The following is a 7,103-nucleotide window of genomic DNA, read 5'->3' on the forward strand; positions in this document are numbered from 1 at the left end:
TGGGTAGCCAGTGGGGAACTCTGGCTGGGTTCCTACATTATCAGCTTGAGACAGAATTCCTCCTCCCTAGGGAGACCTCAGTCTTTGCCTTTAGACCTTCAGCTGATTGGGTGAGGCCCACCCACGCTGTGGAGGGCCATCTGTTTACTGAAAGGCAATTGGTTATAGGTGTTAAACACTATAAATAGTGTATCTACTATTTATACTATCAATAGCGTAGCAGGTACATTGAGTTAACGCTGTCAGAGGAGACAGTCCTCTGCCTAAAGACAGACCTCAGGACATGTGAGATGTCTATGCAAAGCCTCCTGCCCACACAGAATATAAGCAATATTAGCTTATAAGCATGACAAGGTGACACTCACCACCACAGCTGCCAACAGGAACTTGCCTCCTCCTCCTGCCTGGACGTCCACCAATACGTTTTACATTTGTGTTTTAATTCCTTTGAAGGAAACCAGGAACTTTCTCTAGAAACAGTGCCCTCCAGTGGGCAAAATTCCATCGTCTAGCCAGGGAGCTGGGCCAAAGGCGGCCCCAGGCAAGCTGACTGTGGTGCCTACATCCCTGAAGGGTTGTCAGAAAACAAAGACAATGATTCAGGCAGGCCCTGGGTGGCCCGTACAGCCACCGTTCCTTTATTTGTCATCTGGCCTTTGTAGAGAAAGTTTGCCGAGCCCCGATCTGAGCATCTTTCATCTTCTCTCTCTGTGTCTTGCTCCACACGCCACCATCTGCCACTTTCTGGATGGGCGTTGCTTACTCGGCCTGAAGCGATGCTGTGCTGACACTAACAGTCTTTAGGTATTTCCCCTTGCCTTGGTACATCTGCCTCCCCCTCCAGACCCCACCTGTCCTGCTCACGGTGTTTGTTCTTTACCCAGAACTGATCTGGTGCATCTGCGTATTCATCAAGCCTAAGTATTCATTAAGCGTAGCAGGTGCATTAAGTTAACGCTGTCAGAGGAGACGGTCCTCTGCCTAAAGGCAAACCTCAGGAAATGTGAGAGGCCTATGCAAAGCCTCCTGCCCACACAGAATATAAGCAATATTAGCTGGTTAGTCATTTACACATTAGTATAAACAAGTACTCCCATCCTAGCCATGAAGGATAATTTAAAAGAGAGGAAAGTTTGGGCAGAATCAGAACACTGATGCCTGAGCAAGTGGATGACCAGAGAGGAAACCCTCTCTGGAGACAGGAAAGAAGTGACTAAAAAGGGGAGGTTGCCAGCACTGAAGACAAACTGTCTCTATTTCATCACTTCCCCAGGACTTGGCCCAAGTAACAGCTCCTCAAACCTTTCACTGGGCAAAGACTGCTCGATGAGTGACTCATAAACACAAAAAGCACAGGCACCGCTGCTCTGCACCCAGAGACTGTTTCCCCGCAGGGCTGCCAGGGAGGATCCCCCCAGGGTCTCCAGAACACAGGGTTCTGAGGTGTCAGTCCACCCTCCGTGGGGGAAAGGACTCCAGGGGAAATGTCTGGTTAGATAAAGCCATGCATGTGTACTTCCTCCGGGGCTGCTCGGAGCCTTCCCTCTGCTCACACATATGCCGTCACCTCTAGGAGAGGTCACGGGTGGCGGTGTGTCCCGAACTCTTTCCAACAGGAGCTGCCCCTCACTTTCTGCCTGGTCTGCCAGAAACACCGAGAGAAGCCAATCTTCCAAGGCCCTCCGTCTGGGAAACTCTGACCTGGGGGCCACGCTAAGGGGAAAGCTCCCGTTCTGTAAATCAGTGCTCTCTTCCGAGGCCCAGCTGGAGGCAGGGATGATGTCTTTCATCATTCGCAGGAGGATGGCGTAAGCCCTGAGAGGTGTGAAAGGTAAGTAACGCCATGCTTTCCAAAGTCCCTCTGCCCACAGCTCCTCCTTCTGAAGGGAAGAAGAAAGGAAACGGAAGGGAAGGCGATCACGAGGAAAGGAGGGAAGGTGGGGGTGCCAGGCGAGGGAGAGGCTAGGGGAGGCCCTGCCGCACCCCCTCTGTGCCTCCCTGGGAAAAGCCTCCCGCCCCTCCCTCTGTTGGCAGCCTCGGTCTGTCCAGTCTCAGTTCCGCCCAGATGCCTGCAGCAGAGCCTGCTGTGGGGACCTGCTGGAGACGTGCAGCGCGCACCCAGCCTCTCATCAGCTCCAGGCTGCGCTGTCACCCCATGGACAGTGACTTCTGGCATCCATGCACTCCAGACAGATGTGCAGCCAGCGCCGCCAGCCCGGAAGGGCGTCTGACACGTTTCTCAGCTGTGTTCCCTCTTTCAAGGTCACTGGCTTGAGCTCTTCCCTGCTCCGAGCACATGGACGTGGCAGCGGGCAGTGGGCAGATGGTGCACAGTCTCACATCCTCGGGCACCCGGCGGCGCGGGGACCCCTGTGGTCTCTGCACTGCGGGCACCTGCAAGCAGAGCTCTGCAGACGAAACTGAAGCCCCCCATCGTCACAGGCCGGGCTCCTGCCCCAGCCCCTGCGCTGCCCTCAGAACCGGCCTGCACGCCCGCCCCACGGAGAGGCAGAGCTCTGCAGCTCCACAGCCCACGTTGTGCTGGCCAAAGTCACCACTGAGATGCCGGGGACTCAGGGGGCACAGGTGACCCCGAGCTCTGGCTCTGCAGCCCCGCCCACTGCAGGTCTCCGTGAGAGTAATACCTGTGTGTATTGTATATATTTTCTAAATTTTCTGTGTATTATGTTTTGACATCTTAGAAAAGCTTTCTGGCTGGGGAGAGCCTGCCCCTCCAGGGGCTGGCCAATTCCGATACAGCGAGGTCTCTGAGAGCATGACTTTCATACGCAAACTAGCCAGCACACCTCCTCTCTCTGGCCCTAAACTCCCCGGGCAATATTCCCCTGCCCTGACCATCACAGCGCCAGGTCCTGGGTGACTAGGGACCACCCCCACCCACAGCCAAACCTGCTGAGATGATTCCAACTGGCCAGTCCTAAAGCATTCACCTCCCTGCCCTTCCTTTTTCACAGAAGCCCCACTCCTGCCCAGGCACTCCCCTTGCTCTTGTCTGCTGCCTCCTGACCGCCCTGGCACCCCCCACCATGGCCCAGAGTGCACTAAACTTCCTCCTCATCCCCTCCTGTGGCCACATGACTTGACCGTGCCACACGGGCACGACATTCTCAAAACACCAAGGCAGGCCTGGGGAGGTATTTTTAGGTGGGGGCTGGGGCTGGGGAATGGCTGGAAGGAAAAGCAGGGCGGGCTGCAGCATCCTCACTCACCTCCCCCCATCCCTGGGCTTTGCAATTCCCCCACCCCCTCAGGGCAGACAGGTGAGGACACACGGGCACCAAAATAAGCAAAGTGATGCCACAGCAGAGGTGGCAGCTCCGGAGCTGCTGACCTTGCTGCCCTTCTGGCTGTCCATTGACCCCCTCCTCCAAGCGCTGTATGAGTCTCCTGTGGCCACCAGAATGACATCCCACAGACTGGGCACCTTTAACAGTGGACATTCCTTCTCTCTCAGCTCTAGAGGCTGGAAGTCCTAGATGAGGGTGTCAGGGCCTCACCCCCTCTGAAGTCTGCAGGGAGGATCGCCCTGCACCTGGCCCAGTTCTGGTGTGGCCAGCAATCCCGGGGGTCCTTGGCTCCAGCCTCCCCTCTGCTGTTGCATGGCTATCTTCTCTGGGTGTCTCTCTGTGCCTCTGCTCCTCCTACAAGGACACCAGCCATTGTACTGAGGGCTCACCCTACTCCAGGGTGACCTCACCCCAACCTCACCAATGACATCTGCAGAGACCCTATTTCTATATAAGGTCACATTCTGAGGTTTGGGGATGGACCTTAATTTGGGGCACACTATTCCGCCAGTACCAGCAAGTTCTGCTCAAGAGCCTGTCTCCCCAGGGCCAGTGCTCCTGTCTCCCCAGGGCCAGTGGTCCTCTCCCGCTGGCTGTGAGAGGAAACAACCTAGAAGCCCAGCAGTGGACCAGGTGCAAAAAAGCCGCAGTCAGAACCCCTGTCCTGAAATCTTAAATCACAGCGGGTGGGAGCCAACAGCCACGGCCAAACACAGAAAGCTCGCGATTCCCACACCCCTCCCGCTCTGACCGTGAACGTCACTTCCCGAGGCCTCATCTGCAAAATGAAAGGCTGGAGTTACTCGGTCCTTTCTCTATCTCCCTCCAGACCCAAGGCTCGGGCTGCCTCCTCCCAGGGAGGCAAGAGGCCATGACCTTCACCCTGGGAATGTGACTGAAGAAGCTACTGGCTTGCCAAGGTCACACAGCCAATGACAACAGAACAGGAATGAAACCTCCTCTCCCTCCTGACTCCCCGGCCAGAGCTGACTCGGCTGCGGGAGGACGCCTATCCCACCTGACCCACTTCTGGGCCATCTGTGCCTCTTGGGCACCCCCAAGCCCCAGTTCTTTGTTCCATTAGTGCTTGCCTCTCCATCCTATGATTATCCTCTGATAGTTTCTAGTCTCTAGGACAGCAATCCTGTCCTGCCCTGTGAGTGTTTGCGGACAGCAGAAATGGGCAGATAAGGAATGGACTTTCCGTGAAAGGAGGGGCTACAGGGGTGTTCACCTCTGACACATGGGCAGAACAGTGGTGAGGTCCCCATCACCATGCATCGAGCCACAGCCAGGCAGTTCCCAGAAGGTGACATGAAATATCGCACTGGGGAGAGGGCAGGTTAGACCCTCCCACCGAGGAGCTGGGAAGTTTGCTGGGGGAAAGACACCTGTAAGAGTCAAAATCAACCCAAATAAGAAGTTTACAATCACTGAAAAACTGCCACAAGGTCCCCAGAGTATTGCAGACAGCCGCCACCGGAGCAAGAAAGGAAAGGAGAAGGAAACACCATCACCCGCGTGCTTTCTCAAGGCCAGGAACTGGGGACGTTTACGGAGGAAATGGAGTCTCGGGGGAGTTAATCACCTCAGTGTCACACGGCTAAGTGCTGAAGCCAGGAAGGAAATCCAGATTCGTCTAAAGCCACGTGCTCCCCCAGTACCTGGGTGGTGTCATGGAGGCCCCACAGGCACCGAGGTTCCAGCTGGTGGAATGTGGATGGACAGGGTGTGGGGCGGGCCAGCATCCCCTGTGTAAGTCAGGAACGCTGGCTGCACGCTTGCTCATGGACGATGCATTTGACAGTACATTCACTAGAGTGCTGTCATCCATGGCACCATCAGGAAGCACCTGGGGATGGATAGCGGCTGGCCAGGCCCCGTGGGACGGGCCTACAACATCACTCTATTGGATCCTCACAACCCAGGGTGGTGATGAGGGCACCCAGGCCCCAGAAGGTCAATTCACACACAGTCCCACCAAAGTGGTACAACAGAGACTCAACCCCAAGACCTTCTGGGTCCAGAGGCCTCACTCCCAGCCACTGGACTGCTCCAGCCAATAGAGACAGCCCACGGAGGAAGGAGTGGGGGAAAGGGCTAAGGGCACAAAATGTAAAACACGCTCGGGATGCCAACACTTAAAGGGCTAGAGGATGGAGAGAGCAGTGAGGGAGGACGGGCGCTGGGCTGCACACAGCAGGGACCCCACCTCACGGGATGCTCTCAGTCTGCAGGCCCAGGGGCTTGTAAGCACCACTGGGGAATTCACTAAACCAACTTGGAAATTCACTAAACCAGATTGGAAAAGCCAAGTTCAGGCAAAGCCCTCTCCAGCATCCTTGGCTCTCCAGCATCCTCGGAAACGCCAAATGTTTGGGGCCTCCCTGAATTACAGCTGTCCTCCAGACACCCTGCCTGCCCCTAGGCAGTGATGCTGCCTGGCATCCACTCCCTGCACTGCGAGATGGGACAGAATAATTTGGAACTGCCCGAGCCACCTGCCTCAGCCCCAAGGAGCTGCAGGAGGAGGGAAAGAGGCCTTGGCCTCTCTGGGACCAATGCGTGCTTCATGCGGGAGGGAGACCGTGTAGACTCCATTTCTATCCCATCCTTCCCCTTCCCGACTCTCCCCCAGTTAGTCCCTGATCACATGTTTTTTTCAAGAGCCTTGGAACAGATTCATTAATTAAATCCACAGAGCACAGCCTCCTGCAGCCCTTCCACAAGCTCTGGAAGCTGAATGCACCCGGAAGGTACCAAGAATTCTCGGGGTAAGACTGGAGGTGCTCTAAGGGAGGATCAGAGATGCCAGCTCACCCTGGAGTTCATCTGAACCACCCCAAGTCAACCACTGAGACAGCTCATGCATGGAGAGCCCAGATGATCATGAAATCAGATGCCTGCTGAGGGCTGGCCAACTCAGAGGCTTCTCCCACCCACGCCTCACCCCGTCACTCCCCAGACTTGGCTGAGAGGTGGCCCTGCCCTAAGGAAGCACACACTCAGCAGGGAGAATCCTCCAGAAAGAGACCAGCTGTGAGGGGTGCCCACTGGCCACAGAGCCCCAGGGTCCACACAGAGTGAGGCCACCTTGGGACCTGCATGGAGACTTTACCTGCATAGTCTGTGTGTTGATTTAAACAGCCTCCTGGGATGCGGGACCCTGGATGGTGGTGAGCCAGTTCCTGCTGCAATATGTCCCGTCTGGCCTTCTGTTTCAGGAGCTCTGGTTAATGTATGATTTGTGAAGCTCCCTGGGGGAAAGGGATCTGCTGCCAGACTGATATTTACAAAACCAGGCCTGCAGGGAAGGCGGCAGCTCGGTGTTCAGGCCTTACCAACACTCCCCTGGGCTCACTGTCATCTCCATTTAAAAACCAGACTGGACCAGATACCGTGGCTCATACCTGTAATCCCAGCACTTTGGGATTGAACTCAGGAGTTCAATACCAGCCTGGACAACATGGCGAGACCCCCATCTCTACAAAAAAAACAAAAAAACAAAAAAACAAATTAGCTGGGTGTGGTGGCCCATGCCTGTGGTCCCAGCTACTTGGGAGACTGAGGCGGGAGGATCCTTGAGCATGGCAGATGGAGGCTACAGTGGGCAGTGATTGCACCGCTGCACTCCCGCCTGGGTGACCAAATGACACCCTGTCTCAAAAACAAAAAACAAAACAAAATGAAGTATAAAAAGACCTGGCCTGGGCACTCCGAATTCAGGAAAACCATTTCATGTGTCACACAACAGACCTGACCTCGGTGATCTAACCCCCATCTTCTTCCCACGTT

At 55.5% G+C, this 7,103-nt stretch overlaps 1 long non-coding RNA gene across 1 annotated transcript; it reads right to left on the minus strand.

The window, feature by feature from the left end:
• Positions 1-601: 601 nt before the first annotated feature.
• Positions 602-6,794, minus strand: LOC115935402 (uncharacterized). Its single transcript, XR_004071033.2, has 5 exons — positions 6,719-6,794; positions 6,427-6,565; positions 4,543-4,699; positions 3,519-3,662; positions 602-2,394 (listed from the first exon to the last, which is right to left on the minus strand). It is a non-coding gene; the product is annotated as an uncharacterized lncRNA (long non-coding RNA).
• Positions 6,795-7,103: the final 309 nt, after the last annotated feature.

Source organism: Gorilla gorilla, chromosome 6 (assembly GCF_029281585.2).
Source record: "Gorilla gorilla gorilla isolate KB3781 chromosome 6, NHGRI_mGorGor1-v2.1_pri, whole genome shotgun sequence".
Taxonomy (NCBI): domain Eukaryota; kingdom Metazoa; phylum Chordata; class Mammalia; order Primates; family Hominidae; genus Gorilla; species Gorilla gorilla.